The sequence below is a fragment of the Amblyomma maculatum genome, chromosome 1, assembly GCF_055883805.1.
Source record: "Amblyomma maculatum isolate TAMU_Amacu chromosome 1, ASM5588380v1, whole genome shotgun sequence".
Taxonomy (NCBI): Eukaryota; Metazoa; Arthropoda; class Arachnida; order Ixodida; family Ixodidae; genus Amblyomma; species Amblyomma maculatum.
Genome location: NC_139344.1, coordinates 273157905 through 273175730, shown reverse-complemented (window position 1 = coordinate 273175730; position 17826 = coordinate 273157905). Strand labels below are relative to the sequence as shown.

Below are 17826 nucleotides of genomic sequence, written 5' to 3'. Positions count from 1 at the left end.
TTGCCCAAAAACATCCAAAAGTTACTCAGGCTGAGAGGCGTCGTAATGGAGTGCTCCGGAAATTTCGACCATCTGGAGTTGTTTAACGTGCGCTGCTGACATCGCACAGCATATGGGCATCTTTCATCCTCTGCGTAAGTTGCAAATTGGTGCATAGGAAATGAAAGGCGCCGTATATTTCACACTTATCGCTGGACACCTCAGCCACATCGTGCGGGAAGAAGGAAGGAGTGAAAAAGAGAAAGAAGTACTGTGGCGGAGGGCTACAGAATAATTTCCACTTTCATGCACTGACATCCAGTCTCTCATTGCTAAATCACCGAGAAAAAGCATCCAAGCAGTACGCTTTTGCACTTAAAATCAAATTGAGTAAACGTAGACACACAAAGAAGATCGGGGTGACGGGACGGGCGCAAACTTGCAACAATAAAAGCAAATAATCGACGCCATGAGCAGTGGGAAACAAATCAAGTTCGTGCACATGTCAGGCTGGAAAAACGTTATTTCCAAATTGTGCAGAGAAACCGAGGCCTCTGAAACATGCATTACTTGTTACCGTGATGAACCAATTGCAACAAGTAACATGACTGGTGGAAGCTGGAGGTGGTGGTGGAGAAGTGGAAGCTGTGACAGATTTTCTGTTCTTGGGCGCCAAGATTACCTCGGAAGGAGACTGCAGCCATGAAATTAGGAGACGCCTGCTTCTGGGAAAGAGAGCAATGGTTAGCCTTGACCGCCTAGTAAAGAGCAGAGACATTAGTCTGCCAACCAAGATCCGTATAACCCGTGCTATGGTCTTTCCAGTTGTGATGTATGGATGCGAGAGTTGGACTGTGAAAAAGGCTGACCGCCGAAGAATTGACGCGTTTGAATTGTGGTGCTGGCGAAGACTCTTAAGAGTTCCTTGGACTGCCAGAAGATCAAATCAGTCGATATTGTCGACCATAAACCCTGACTGCTCATTGGAGGGTCAAATTCTAAAGTTAAAGCTCAGCTACTTTGGTCATCTGATGAGAAGAGAGGAGTCTCTGGAGAAAGATTTGATGTTGGGAAAGGTTGAGGGTCGCCGGAGAAGGGGTAGGCAGCGAACGCGATGGTTAGATGCCATTCTCGAGGCATTGCAGATGAAGCTATGTGATGTTAAGAAGATAGTGAGAGACCGGAAACCGTGGCGTGACATGGTCCATAGGGTCACGAAGAGTCGGACACGACTGAACGCCTGAACTGAACTCAACATGACTGGTGCACAAAGGAGAATGCAGGTGAAGTCTGCGAAACTCTCGTTGAAACACACATGAAAGAGACAAGGTAGAGAACAGAGACAGCAAAGCGATGAGAGTAATCGGCGCCACGTTTTCCTATTCATCGTACTCCTTCGCACCTTAAGTCATGTATCGGGCCAGCGATCACATTCGTAGCCGGAAAAAGAGCTTTCAATCTGTTGAATATAGTCTTGCATCTCAAATGGATGCTTCTGCCACGACATGCGTTTCGCTGAGTGACTATCGTGGCTCTGACAGTTCCATTAGCACTTGCGAATAGCCGCCTGTCCACATCACTGCGTAGTAGAGCAGATAATCACCTCCTGCAGTCTTTAAGAATAACGACTACTGCATGTGTCAACTGAAGGTTTGAGATTTCAGCTGCGTCAAATATATGTCGTGAGGTCAAAAAAGGAAATTGCATATCTTCATTTTATGACGTTTGGTCATATATAGTATCCCTTAAGCAACATCACGGGGCCGTTTCTATTGATTTCTTTTTGCTTATTTTATGGTATGTGGTCCTTTGAAAATCCTGAATTACTGGTGGTTTAAAGGGGTAGGGACACCAAATTTTTGTGCTGTACTTTTGCATTGTAAATAGTGCGTAGCGATTCTGTAAGCATAGATCACGGTGTTAGAAGCCCGAAATCGCGTTAAATATTTTATTATCGTGTTATTAGTATGGGGCAGTTTCTGTTTCGGTTCGTAGTTGCCAGGTTTTTATTTGACATCAAGAAACAAAAGACATGACATTGAAATGTCACGTGGGCCAAAAACGCGTGACGTCAAAGAGCAGGTGCGTCGTCTGCTCTGTTTGCAGTGTGACTCCGCCATATGCTCTCATGGCGCAGTCACAAGTTGGTCAACTGTACCTAGTTCACTATAGTCAGCTGCATCCGTAAACATGTTAGCGTTGCTTTGACGATCTCGTTAGAGGCAGAAGAAGCCGCAATTGCCCTGGCAATCTCCTCAACTACTGCCACACTAATCTTTAGTGATTCAAAAACAGCAATCCGCAATTTCGCACAAGGCAGGATTCACAGACCTGCTTTCAAAATTTTCAATTCTATTCAACCCCTGACCAGATCAGCTGAATTCCTATGGGTACCTGCTGATGCGGGAAACCCTGGGAATGAAGCTGCCCACAACACAGCTCGAGCACACGTCAACCGAGCAGGGCCAGCTAAAGACCCAGGCAGTGCACGCGAACGCCTGGTTACATATAACGAAATTACTGTCCACTACAGGGAGCAACGACTCCAGTACCCCCCTCCCCCCCTCCCCATCAATCACTATCTAAGCTCGAGCAGGTGACCTACCGCCAGCCCCAGGCCCGTACCAATTCCTATCTCCAGCACGTCTTGCCCATATCCACTCCGGCCTTTTCTCCCCTGTATGCACCCTCTGCAGGGCACCCAATTTAGGCTTTCATCACATCCTCTACATTTGCTCTGAGTTCCAGCCACCCCGCAGTTGGCAAACTAACAGACATAGAGTGATGGGAGATCGCGGTGTCCAGCGCGGACGCACAAAAGGAGCTGGTGGGCTGAACTCTAAGAGTCGCTGAGAGCCACAAGCTCCCGACCACCCTACGCGATATCGAGCCGACCCATCAATACAGACAATAAGGCTCAAGAATCAATAAACGTTTTCACCACCACCACCAACAACGCGAAATATTCAGAAACATGCCGCGTTGTCGCCAGCGAACAGCTCTCGCCAACTCGTTCTCCGACAACTTGTTGCTCGTAGCAGTGTCGATGTCGGCCGCTCACTTTACTACAAAATTGTCCAAATTCCTATACTATGCGAGCGGATGGGAAAAATAAAAAGCAGGAGAGGCTTTGACTATGAAGCAGCGCGCATAAATGCTCGCGAGTATATAGTTTGAATCGCACTGGTCGAGGCACCCCTTTCGTGCGCCGTTTTGAGCGCCGCTTCATGTGTGCGAATCTGGTGATCGTTTAGAAAAAAAAATTCACAAATTTTATCAATTGAAGATAGTCATCGAGTATAGTTTTGTCAACAGTGAACTGAAGTCTACAATTGCTTACATCGCAGGACGCGCGTAAAATCACCACGAAGCGCCGGTGTGACCCCGGTGTGCCGAGCAATGCTGCAAGCGGCCCGGAACAGTCGTCAGCGCTACTTGTGGGGATAAAATTAGGCCGATTGAGGATAGTCGCCATACACACGTTTTATCGAGCTTATTTTATTATGAGATAAGCTTCTTATAGTAAAGCGGTGACGGAAGACGAACCTTTATTAGTTGCGTTGAGTCGCTGGCGACGAGTAGGGCAGGCAGAGAGCAGCGCAGTTCGTCGCCCGGCGCGCACGCGGGAGGCGCCGTTGCTGTTGCTGAAGGCTCCGCACTTGAGCAGGCATGCTACTGTTGCACGAGTATAGCAAGTAGTCCTGATAACATTTGTCTTTTCTGGTACAAAGCCAAAGAGTGCTACACTGTCTCACTGCTGCGCCACCAGCCACTCCGCTCTCGGCTACAGCGACTGACGACAACGCCGTCCGCCGATCATTGCCGCGCCGTCGGCTGCAGCCTTCGAAAATTTTAGTGAATGCATACTGCCATCGAGCATAATTCTGGCTACAGTGAGCTGCCGTGCTGTCCGTGCGTTAAAACTGTTACGGGTGCAAAAGAACAGCCGAAACGAGCTGATCAGCAGCATCGTCTCTTACGTCAGAAAACTGTGCAATGACGTCACAAATACTTGATTATGGTTTTTTCAATGAATCTACGTCGCTGTCAATGCACTAGCGATAGGTCCGGAATGCAAGAGCGAGTATTTCCACAAACTTTAAAAAGGAATTAAAATATTTTCTACGCTTCCATTGAGTCTAACACTGACTGTGATGGTCTTCAAACACAAATGAAGCGCGTGACAAGCTTTGCACAACCTTGTAATATGGTGTCTCTACCCCTTAAGTGGGGCGAATGAAAATCTATAAAACAACCGCATTAGCACCCATTCTTTCTACGTAGAAAATCAAAGAATTACATTGCGCAGATAGAACACCCATGTCAGTTCCTTCCCTCGTAGAGGGGCTCAATTCTCATTTTTTCCCGATTCTTTCTATTGTGCGCTTTTCGGGTCATCGGTCCGTACGTAGGAAGACGCGTTGCTGATTTGCGACGTACTCCAACTAAAATTATGGTAGTCCTCATCATTTTCACAGTCATCATCATCATTTTCATCATTTTCACTGTGAAAAAGGCTGACCGCCGAAGAATTGACGCGTTTGAATTGTGGTGCTGGCGAAGACTCTTGAGAGTTCCTTGGACTGCCAGAAGATCAAATCAGTCGATATTGTCGACCATAAACCCTGACTGCTCATTGGAGGGTCAAATTCTAAAGTTAAAGCTCAGCTACTTTGGTCATCTGATGAGAAGAGAGGAGTCGCTGGAGAAAGATTTGATGTTGGGAAAGGTTGAGGGTCGCCGGAGAAGGGGTAGGCAGCGAACGCGATGGTTAGATGGCATCCTCGAGGCACTGCAGATGAAGTTATGTGATGTTAAGAAGATAGTAAGAGACCGGAAAGCGTGGCGTGACATGGTCCATAGGGTCACGAAGAGTCGGACACGACTGAATGCCTGAACTGAACTGAACTCATCATTAATTTATACATTGCAGTATGTTTAACTTCTTATCCATGGCTGTAATATACGAGAACATGATAGGTATTACTTTTAGTTTCGTTAACAGTTAAACTGCGTTACCCTCATAAAAGGAGGCCTGAGTCAAGTAAGGGCCCCTCCCTCGGCATATATGGCCATGTCTGATCCGCATCTGGGACAGATCTGCCTAGGTAAGGCTTTATTTGCTACCTGGCATACTTATATCTGGCTCAGATATGGCATTTTCGTAAGGAACTGCATCACACACTTCCGAAGAAATAATTATCATCATCATCGTCATTAGCCTGACTATACCTACTGCAGGATGAAGGCCTCTCCTATATTTCTCCAATTAACCCGGTTCTGTGCTAGCTGCCTCCACTTGACCCCTGCGAACTTCTTAACCTCATCCGCCCACCTAACTTTCTGCCGCCCCCTGCTACGCTTTCCTTCCTTTGGAATCCAGTTTGTTACCCTCAGTGACCATCGGTTATCCTCTCTTCGCACTACATGTCCTGCCCATGCCCATTTCTTCTTCTTAATTTCCACCAGAACGTCGGTAACGAGTTATTTCTCTGACCCACTCTGCACGCTTCCTATCTCTTAATGTTACCCCTACCATTTTTCGTTCCATAGCCCTCTGGGTTGTCCTCAACTTAAGTAGAACTGAACATATAGCGCTAAGCAGCACTCAGAACAACATGACATAACCTAATGTCCGACCCAATGGCGTTACGTTTCGAGATCAGTTAGCCTAATGTCGGTCACGCGGTCGAATAGCGTGCACGTCTACATGTCGTCAGTATTAGAGTGGAATACAGTCGTATCTCATTAATACGACCCCTATTAATGCGGACGCCTCGAATTATAGACAGTTTTTCTGGGGTCCAAACCTTTTCTATGTAATTACGTCTTGTTTTAATAAATATTTTTATTAATTTAATAAAAGTAGCAGTACTTTTTAAAAAGGGAAACCAAAATGAATTGGGCAATTACCGTCCGGTGTTTATCTTACCTATATTTTCTAAGCCTCTTGAAAAAATAATACACTGCAGGCCTGTAAATTTTGCTGATCACTGCGAATTAATTACGAAACACCAGTATGGGTTTAGGAAGAATATGTCTACAGAGTTAGCTCTGCTTCACCAGAAATAGTATATTTTAACGGAGTTTGAAAGCAAGGCAATAGTAGTCTGCCTGTTTGTCGATTTTTCCAAGGAATTCGACCTGGTGAATCATGATGTTCTGCTGAAGCAGTTGGACTTTTACGGTATACGAGGGTGTGTATTGCAGTTATTACAATCATATTTATCCCATCGATGTAAAATAGCCCAAATAAACAACTCGCGATCACGAGTCCTGCCATTGCTTTGTGGTGTTCCACAAGGCAGCATATTGGGCCCCTTGCTATTTAACCTGTATATTAATGACGTTGTTAACATTAATCAGAATGCCAAATTTATTATATACGCAGATGATACTAGCATATTGTTTTCTGGCAATAACATCGATAAAATCATCGTTGATTGTAATGACACCGTAGTTCAACTGCAGCAATGGTCCTCATCCAATTACGTGAAGATAACGAAAATAAAACAAAAGCAGTTCTCTTCCGGCCGAAAAATGAACCTGTTTCTCCTCATGCCGATATTATTTTAAACTCTCATCCTGTTGACATTGTTTACCATTTCAAATGTCTAGGTGTGATATTCACTGCCAATCTATCCTGGGAATTTCATGTGAATTTTGTATTAGCCAAACTTGCTCGAATAACCAGTGTAGTCGGTCGTCTCCGATACATGCTTTCTGCTAAAACAAAAAATATTGGTCTATAATTCTCTTTTCCATTCACACGTCAACTACTGCCAACTTGTCTGGGGCACAACTACATTTTCTAACGCACAAAAAATATTCCATATGCAAAAACGGTATCTACGCCACGTGTACAATGCCGGTTATAATGCAACCCCTGCAGAATTTTTTCACAATGTCTATGTTATTGCAATTCACAAGCTATACCGCTACCGTTTGAGTGCTCGGTTTAAATATGAAGTAAAAAATAATATTCATAACCTGGATGCCTTGGCACATTTAGAAAGAACTGAGAAATGTTCTAATACTATAGACGTGGAGAAAACTGGAAGGTTGCTGTACCACGCTTGAATTCTGGTATGGAGCGTTTGTGCTATTCTTAGTCATCTCTTTTAAACTATTATCAGTCACTGAATTTTGATTTATATAGTTGTTCCACTGTTAAACAGACCTGTTTCATGATTGACCGACCTGATTTCATCTATTTTGTTTTACCTAGCACAGGACTTTTTCTTTTCCTCCGGATAGATAAGTGTCTTGATATGCTTATCGCTTGCTCATTCTTTGGTGCTGACGGTGTTTGTTTTATCTGGCTTGGGACTTTATCTTTTATTCTAAATTGATCAAGTGATTTGATCTGTTTACCGCTTGTTTATTCTGGGTGCTGTCTAGACGCTGCGTTATATGTGGGGCTGCAGACTTGTCAAGCCACCAAGTGGCAGCTTTTTTCCCGTAGCCCTCCATCTGTAGCACCTGATGGAAATCACGTTTTGATTTGATTTGATTAACATGGTAACCCACTGTCGGGACAATGGACAAGGAGACTATGCAGATATATCATTAGCGCCCATTAAGACCAGCCACGAAAACAAAACCGTTATACTGCTTCAAATAGGTTTCCTCTTCTGGATTTTGTGTACAGCACTACATGAACGTAGCGCCAATGACTGAGTGATTGCCCCTTCAGCTTGTCGTTTCATATCTTACACTGCAAAGTGCGTTACACCGTATTACAATTTTTTTCCTGCATGAAATCACGCGAAGAAAGCTGCCTGAAGCTAGCACCTTGTGGAAAGCCGCATTCAGCAACTTCCAGCCGACTGGATGCTGATGTGTAGCAGGGGTTCGTGGATGATGAAAAGTTTTAAAAGTCAAGTAATTTATTCGTGAAACACCATCAACAACTATATGCAACTGCATCACATTATTTTCAGTTACATCGCATTTAAAGCATAATGGTGGATAATGTGCTTGTAGCTCCTAATGCCAACTTCGCTGACCTCCATTATGCTCTAAAGCAGACATTATCCTTAGCGGTTTTTTTACCTTCGAGAAAAAAAAAAAAAAAAAAAGGACACAATTCGGACGACTAGTTTTATGGATAGTTTTGTGGGGGAAACAAAGTTTCAAGATTAACGAGACACGACTGCATTCGCCTTGTCTTCGAAGAGTGAGCCTGGCTCTAAAATATGCGCAGTGCACTAAGACTGCAAAATGAGCTTAGCTCCGGTGCGTAAGGCTCCGGTCTTCCGTTCCGTTGTTTCCGTTGTTTGTACGCCGAAAAACAACCTCTTCTCTTTTCTGCTGTCATTGACCTCTGATGATTTATTGTGTCACAAATATTGTTTGCGCACACTAAAAGCTCCAAGTAAATTGGATTCTGATGTTTGTAGACTGTTATGTGCCTAATTATGTATCGAATTCTTGTAATGTCCGATACGTCTTAAAGCTGCTTTGGGTAGTGAAATTAATATTGTGCTTTATTTTGTTGTGGGAGAAGAAAGCGCAGGTCATTTTCTTTAGCTTACAACTTCTTCAGCCAAAGTTCTCGTCTTATATGCACGCAAATACAGCTACGGAATCATACCTCGGCCAAAAAGATACGCGACCAAGCCGCTCATCACCGCACGCATAAAACATTTGTTGTGGTTCAGCTCTGGCGAAAGCAACGGCGGAAGCTTCTTTTGCCTGCTACATTATTCCCCTATCACGCCTTCTCAGTGTAAGGTGCTATATTATTGGGGACTTTAGCTCATCCTTTAAGACGCGAGAGCGTAAGCTACCAGCCCACATATAAAGTCACGCTTCAACCAAGCCGTATGGACGTGCCTGCGTGTCGTAGGGGTAACGAGAATGCAAACGGTTCTGGCAGGCTGATTCTGATATCCCACTTCCATGTGAAAGGAGCGACCCGAGTTGGCAGCTCCTGCCGTGGCATAGGGGTAACGAATTCAAATGTCATGGCAGGCTGATTTTTTTTATGAAGAGACCATAGCTATACGCCTCTTCGCACTGTAGCTGCGGCCACCCGAGGTCTCGTTTTGACTGTCGGAGTGTTGCTTTCGCAACAAAAACCTTCCTCCCTGCGACTGAGGCGTACTGCCGCAGGCCCAAGGTCGCTGAATCAAATTCCTGTAGCAGCGGACGCATTTCGACAGAGGCGAAATGCAAAAAAAAGAAAAGAAAAGTGGTGCGTGTGCAGTGCGATGTCACAGCACATCACAGGAGCGGTCGAAGTTAGGTTCGCAGTTGGCAGGAGTCTGACCTGACCTCCAAATTTGTAACCAAATAGAACAGAAGCGATATTATGAGTACAATTCTTATCATAGAATGAATAAACATTAGTATTTTGAATCAGCACAAAAAAAAAAAGAAGAAATGGTTGTGGTTTGGCTTCAGTTAATCTAGTGTGAAGCGACAGATAAAGCATGGTTACACATGGTAATCATGGTAAGTTTCTCTTTGGTTATGGATATGAAGAGACTCTTCTGATCCGTAAAGAAGTTCGTCTTGGTTTCGAACATGGCGCACTCCGAGTACATGGCGCGTCTACGGCAGAGGCGCCTCTATATATACTCGAGATTGACGTCAGCGAACATGCGTATCGCCAAGCAGCTGCTCACGCGTTAACTACTTCCCACGTCAATTGACGTTTCTCTCACTCTCCTCCCTTCCTTTAAAGCGCGGTGTCCACAGCACAACTGTGACTGCGCCTTTCCTTTCCTGTGAACCAATTATTTCACCTTGAAGTTGTTTGAAGGTCATCGGAAGCACACGGTGACCTTGGCTTTACCTCGCGTAGTAAAGCTATCGCTTCAATATAGAGCGCAAAAGTTTCTGTCATCTTCCTCGTTCGTGAAGCCACCCATACGCTGCAAACAAATTAATTATTAAATATTGAGGGCACGTGCGCATAACTAATACAGAATACCTAGCGCTCTTTCCCGGACATTCTTGCCAACAGCTGGCCAGTGGTACCCTTGTTTTCTCTTTTTTTTTTTTTGAGCTTATAAGGGAGCTTTATTTGAGAATCGGCATAACCAAGTATACTAGCATTAGAAGCTGGAGATGGTAAATTTTCAAAGTGCGTTGCAGGGGTAGAAAAAGGCACTCGCCCCAAATGTCTTTATGCGATGCCCTTGCGTGCCAGAAACTCGGGCATGGTGTTTGATTATGTGCAACGCTGCTGGCTCTTGTGTTGCACTTTTATCGCTTTTCAGTAAAATACTACAATGAAAACAGGCAGCGTGAGAGCTTCTCATACCCCTTCAGGGGGGTACTGTCATATGAACCGTCCTGATCACTATAGGGCCCGAGCGCGTGTAGCTCTCGCCATGTTTTTCTCTGGTCCGAAAGATTTTTGGGTTATCGACCTGCATTCTTAGGCTTATAATAGGCTATCCATTTTACGATCCTAACGGATGATGAAGGCGCGCAGCGTCAGCCGCGCGTACGCAGCCTGTCTTCGCGTTATTGCAATAGCTTCGCGCTCGCATGTTGGTCTGTGCCCGTAATGACGTCTCGATGCGCTGCTTTCTTATCGGTGGAGAGGACACGCACGCGGATCGGCCACCACGACCGCAAATCTTGGAAATAATGATTTCTCTTTAATTAAGCTTTTCAGAATCAAGTCCCAGTCACCACTATCGGGAATCGCAGGGTAGCGCCACAATAAAAGACCAGCGTAGAAGGTTTCTAGAACGGAACTTATATATATATATATATATATACACTGTTGTTAAAATAAGATAATCGGGAAAGTTGTGTGACATCCTGTTTGAATTTCCCTCGCCCATTAGTCACAAGCAAACTATATATTGTGAGCCCTCCACGGATCTTATTTCATTTGTACATACCATGATCTTCTTCTTCCTCTTGAACATACCATTATCATCGTCCCGCGGCGCCGGCTCCGGCACGCGCTTGGGTTCTGTCCATCGGAATAAACGCCAGACACGGCATCTCTTGCCTTGCCGTCTCCACCTGGCCTTCTTCCACAATATACATATATATATATATATATATACATATATATATATATATATATATATATATATATATATATATATATATATATATATATATATATATATATATATATATATATATATATATATATATATATATATATATATATATATATATATATATATATATATGAAGGAAAGAAGCCAACAGTCGCTGAGGCTAAGGAAAGCGTTGGGGATGGTACTTCCTCTTTTTTTATTTTAACTTGGATTATTACAGAAATTACTAATGTAATCGGTTTAGGGGAAAGATAATTAAACACAAAGTAGAAGAAAAAACACCGTGCCGATGGTGGGAACCGAACCCACGACCTCCGAATATCGCGTCCGGTGCTCTACCAACTGAGCTACATCGGCCGCTGTCCCGCCTGCTACTTTCTTGGGTATTTATGTTGTCTGTATACGAACCTTGAGAGTGTTCACCAGCGCCACCCTCAACTGTAGCTCAGTTGGTAGAGCACCGGACGCGATATTCGGAGGTCGCGGGTTCGGTTCCCACCATCGGCACATTGTTTTTTCTTCTACTTTGTGTTTATCTTTCCCCTAAACCGATTACATTAGTAATTTCTGAAATAATCCAAGTGAAAATTAAAAAAAGGACAAAGTACCATCCCCAACGCTTTCCTTAGCCTCAGCGACTGTTGGCTTCTTTCCTTCATATATTATAACGAGCACCCTCATTTCCCCCTATATATATATATATATATATATATATATATATATATATAGTTTCATTTATGCATGGCATTGCAGAAGGCAGAAGACGACGATAAGCAACAGAGACAGAATACGAACTGGTAGCAACGGTTGGTGCTGAGGTGCCAAGGTACATTCACGCAAGTCATCATCTGTTGTGTTTCTTGGACTAACCCTGCAACGTATCATCTTGCTGGAGATGACTAAAGATCCCCGTGAACACAGATAAGCCCATTTATACTTCCAAAAGGCGGATTTGCGCAGTGGCCGCCACCTATACCTGGGTCCACAACGTCAACAACGGCCACTATGACCTCCGAGGCAGCCCCTACTACCGCGGCAACATCTGCTCAGCCAGTCATACTCACGAAAATCCGCCAACCTCGCATGGCGAATAGCGAAGACAAGCCAGACGTTGACGATTGGTTGGATGAGTACGAGCGCTAGCAGGAACAACCACTGGGACGCGACCATCATGCTGGCTAACCTCATTTTCTATTTGGCGGGAACAGTTCGCATATGGTTCCAAAATCACGAACAAGAGCTGATGACTGGGAAATTTGAAAGCAAAAGCTTCAGGACTTGCTCGGCAAGCCCATTGCGCGCGCTCTCGCAGCCAAAACCGAACTTTCAAGACGTGCTCGCGTTGTGTCGCAAGGCGAAAAACTTCATGCCTTAAAGTGAAAAGGTATGGCATATCCTCAAGGGTATCGCGGTGACGCGTTCAACATCCTCTTCTGCGCGGATTGCTCTACCGTCGACTCGGTGCTTCAAGTCTGCAGAAAATTCGAGCAGGCTAAACAACGACGTCTCGTACATCGCCATGCAAACTCTGCGTAAATTATAGGAAAGGAGAGGCGCAATATACTGTCACACTTCTCGCTGGACACCTTAGCCGCGCCATATGGGAAAGGAAGAAGGTGGGAGTGAAAGAAAGAAATAGGTATCGCAGTGGAAGGCTAAGGAATAACTTCCACATCCATTAACTTTTACGTACATTCACATCGCTGTGCCAGTTTCGCAATGCTAAACCGCCATTCAAAAGAATGCCAGTGTTTTCTATTTAAGTGGAAGTAAACCTCGTCTATTCGCGATTCCAGCAAGCCATGCGGCACCTGGCGGCAAAACCATGCAACGCGCCAAAGAGGTCCAGTAGCAGACTCCCTTCGCTCGCGCTATGGAAACCCGCTAGCACAGCGCTCGTAGCACCGCGAAAAAAAAAAAAAAATCAACGGAAAATCATTCAGCAGCGTTCCGCAGTGCGTGTCAGCACAATGGCACATAGTTTCATGTATTTCCTTCGTGCTCTAGCGATCGGCGCCAGAGAATCGATGCATTTCCAATATCCGCGGAACGCACTGAAAGTGCCGTCGACAATTTATATATAGCCTCATCAGTTTTTGTTGTACGATTTCTTTTCTGGTATCAACTGCCTTCTACAGGCACTGAACACCTACGGATAGGTATCAGTAACCAAACCGTACTACGCAGTTCGACGTTCGACTTCTCGCGTCGCATACATAAGTAGATATCAGCGCACGTATGAACAACTCTTAATTGTGACAGCATCATGGCGCTTTTTAACCTCGTTCTGCTAAGAAAGTCATCCCCAAATGTCTACGACCAGCCATGGGCAGTATCGAAGATACCTGTATCTTCGATACTATCTTTAGATACATTATGTGTATCGGTATTAGGTATCGTGTGCTGAAAACGAATGTATCGGTATCGAAAATACATTTTTAAAGTATCTTGTATTTTGAAGATACTCGATACTAAAGAAAACTTCAAATATTGAAACCGCTGTGAGATTTTGGGTTGACGGCGCTCGCTCAGACGGTAGTAAAGGTCCGGAGACAGCTCGGCTTATAGTACCGCCTGAGTTCACTACAAATGCCCCGGTACCTCAGCGTCAACCACATTTCCGGATTCCTTTTCATTAAAAATGAAGCGGCGCGAGCGCTTACCTTCCGCGCCCCACGGAAGGACCGTTCCGAGTGGCGGTTCGAAACAAGACTGAATGACCAGTTACGAGGAAGTGACTTATGCACGAACCGAAACCCCTGGGCTCCATGTGCCAGCTCTGCAATTGGCGGCAAGAGTACAAGTCCACAAGTTTCCACGTTCTTGTAGTTACGGCGTTTTACGGAAAACAAATCCATCCTTTGTAACTGCCCAGGAAACAGGCTTCCATTAGATCTTTTTTTCTGGAAAAAATATTCCGTGCAAAATTTTATCGAACTTCACGACATTAAAACTATGAATGCAATTTTTCAGCACTGTTCAAGTCAACCAATTTTTTTTTTTCGAAAACATTTGAGCAAACTTTGAATAATACTTGTAAAGATATCCCTATTTTAAAAAACAAAAACTTTATTTTTGAAATATGTGAATTGACTAACACCATATTAGTCACTTTCTGTTAAAAAAAGATACTTCTATCTTTTATCTACAACCAACCATAGCTTTCCAGTGACGCTAGTGAACCTCGAGTTTCCTAGCTACCTTCAGGATACTTGAGTCAACGCGGCTATGGTTCACTCTTACACGCTTTTAAAAGGCATCTTCATCTAATACAACACTGCGTTATGCTCGTGTGCGTATATAAAGATGCTTTTGTCATTTTCGTCGCTTTTAGCACGCCCATAGTGCACTCTTTCCGGACTAAAAAAGGCTCAGCCATTTTATTTTCCTTGTTTTCCTTTTAGCTTTTAACCATATGCAGATCTTGAAAAGTTCATTATCGCACTAATGGCAATATAACTGCTCAGTTCTACAAATGCACGCAGGTTGCACCTTTGTATTTGAATGGATAGCCAAGTGCTCACAGTTCAGTCCACATGAAGAGCATTAGAAATATTTTGCTAGACTGCTTGTGGAAGCAATTGCTTAACTGTAACCATGGGTTAAATTCAATGTGAAAATCGGACAAAGGCAGCTGCCCAAACAATAACTCCGTGCTGGTGTATTTAATTGCTAAGCCCTTTCAGAAAAACATAGGAATGCTCTCAAGATTCCAGAAAGCACGGTAAAATTTCCCAATGCCACTAATCGTATTACCACCTTTATTATGTTAGAACTTCAGTCATGTATCAAAGTATCGACGGTACAGTGCCGAGTATCTGTATCGAAACTCGATTTCGATCCTGTATCTTGTATCGGTATCGAAAATACAATTTATCAGGGTATCGAGTATCAGTATCGAAGATACTTTTTCGAAGTATCTTGCCCAGCCCTGTCTACGAAGATCGGCTGAATGCTTCGCAGAGTCAAGCAGGCGTCTCGAGATCTGCAGGCCATGCAGCGCGTGACACTGTGCTCGATCTTGGACGGCGCACGTTACGAGAACTGGGCCCGTTTCGTGATCGTTTGCCTATATGCGGCCGCTCACTTTCCGCTTCGCAGCTTATATCACACTTGGTTAAGATTCCCGAATCGGTATAATTTTGTCGGCGACAGGTCTGTGACGACAACGTGCGGCGAACCGATCAAGCCGCGCCAGCTCTTTTTTTTTAATGTATTCTCAAATAAACGGTAATTCGCCAGGGACAAAGCCCGCTTCAGGGCGCTAATTTGGTCAAGTGCCCGCATGCATATCACACATCGCCAATTAACAAAGGAGCAGTGAATGTAGTTATACATGCATGTACATACACACATGGATCCAGAATTAGCTTAATTACTATATTAATCAAACAATCAAGGGGTTGTTGAATTAACTCAAAATGATATTCAAATCAACAGCTTATCTGTGCTCAAAATGCAACTTAGATGAGCTCTTCTTTTGAACTCAAGTTCCTGATGGCCCTTCATACATCTTGCCACAATCAAGTTTAGTTCTAGGATTTCCATACATGTGACATTATGCTGAAGTAAAAGTGAAGTAAACATTGCAAATTAAGAAAAGGATATCAATAAAATAAATGAATGATTTTGCAGATATATCCACACATCACCTCGTCAACTGCAGCATAAATAACCCCCGTGAATAAGTGAAAGTGAATGCAGATTGGCCATACAAAACTGATCTACACAACCTTCCTTGCATATACGTAGCGTGTGCTTTCTTGGACACCTAGCAATTAATTGCAAGAAACGATTTGCGGCTGCTCTAAAGGATGTCTCATAAAACAGCTGTCAAGAGGAGCTTCATAGGCTGTACGAGCAAGCCAATGCACTCATTAGTTTTTCATGTTTGATGACACACTACTAAAGGAGATGGCTTTCTCAACAGCAGCTAGTATTTACTTAATTCCACAACTTATTGAACGTTTTTCTGCATATGCAGTGCACAAGAGTATTACAAGTGTGCATAAGCACTCACCAGAGTGGGGGGAAGATGTATACACAGTCTCAAAGAACACCAAACAAGGGTTGAGCATGAGCCTCAGTTTACAAGCAAGCAGGATCGGTCTTCACCTGGACGAAGATAAGTCCTCTTGTTGAAATATTTGCTTGCGAACTGAGGCTTCCCCTCAAACCTTGTTTTTCTTTGATACTAGATGTCCAACGCTTCCATCTGTCACTTTTCTAATGCTCTATTTTCGCACTGCTAAATCCAAGGTTAAAGCCACATCATCTGGCACAAGCAGTAATTGCCGTGTGCCTCCTGCACCTGATATCAGATTGCTTGTTCTCTTTACAGCAAAGCATTTTCAACATTTACACCCAGCCGCACATTCCGCTGGTATATCCTGCTAAGTGCTAAATAAGCCACACAGTCTCGACAACAAGTTAGCTCTGAAACGTCACAAACTGCTTTCAGTAAACATGCACACTTGTGTTAACAAAGCACTATTGCATCAATGTCTAAATAGTAGCGACATACTGTACATGACTGTGCCTGCTTCCGACATATGGTTCACATGAAACATATTGCTTTCTGCACTATTCTCACTTTTCCGGTTTAAATCTTTTGAAGCTAGTTAGGCAACAGCAGCAAGCGTGGCATTGTTCGAGTTGAGTAAAACTGTAAATGAGTATCAGGCAAAGAAAGAACATGAGATATGGCAGCTATGTACCATAAAGCATAAGTACACATTATTACTTGCTCTACCATGCAGCTTATATGAAAGGCAAAACTCTTTACCACATATAGACAACATAATCAGCACAGCCTTTGGCTGGAACTTAGTGTTTCCACTATCACTGAAGCCACACTTCTTGCTTTCACTTGGGGTTGACACATGAGCATTATCTATCAATGTTTAATTTTAAGAGCAGTGTTTTCCTGCTACAACTCTGTCATTGCTGCGATCAGCTTGCAGTGAGCAGGAACTGTGTTGTTTTCTCATGAGAACGCACACTGAGACATTATACATGAAATCTTTTTATTACAAGCCAGGGAATGATAAACTAGTTTTCTCCATGACAGTCGCACTGTTCTTCTGCGTTCTGATCTTTGAACAGCTATGACAAACACATAAAGTGGCCCTGTTCTCACTTTCAGCAAGGAGCACAGTGCCATTCAGTGTCAAAGTTGCTATCTTCAATAAACACCAGAATACATATCAGTCGTGTAGTTCGACATGGAAGACCAGGAGGCATGCTTGAAGATGATGGTAGCAGAGCATATATTTAGAGCATAATATATATTCAGAGTAAAACTGGAAAGACCAAAAATGAATGAGCAAGAACAACTAATTTCTGCTACTTAACTGGTTAGGGCCTAAGCACCTAAATGGTTACAACCTAACCATGTTACATGACTAAGCATGGAGTCCAAGCTCAGAATGGAGTGAAGTACCCTTTCTTCAATCACTTGGTTAACAAAGAAATAAGGGTAGTAATTTCCAGTGGCCGGGCCAACAAATCAATTCGTATTGCTAGTCTGGCCCTACCCAGGGCCCCACTATATGAACTACATCAAAAACAAAAACATCAGCACTTTCTCCGGACAGGTATAGAACCCTTTCCCATCGGGAGGCTGTCTTCCCACTTGCCTCCTGCACCCTGTCCGACACACGTGTTGCTAGTCAAATTCAATTCCAATTTTATTTCCCAGAATGTTCTGGTCGGCTGCCTGGGCGAAAATCTGCGAGTAAACAGCTTGACGAGACCCACGCAACCGTTATAAGGCAGGCCAGTATACAATAAAATAATATACATAGATAAC

At 43.8% G+C, this 17826-nt stretch overlaps 1 protein-coding gene and 1 non-coding gene across 2 annotated transcripts in view; one reads left to right on the top strand and one right to left on the bottom strand.

Moving 5' to 3' along the window:
* LOC146206553 (uncharacterized) overlaps positions 1-17826 on the top strand; it is an 80356-nt gene that overhangs the window by 40209 nt on the left and 22321 nt on the right. The window lies entirely within an intron of this gene.
* TRNAS-CGA (transfer RNA serine (anticodon CGA)) lies at positions 11300-11372 on the bottom strand. Its single transcript has one exon. It is a non-coding gene; the product is annotated as a tRNA-Ser (tRNA).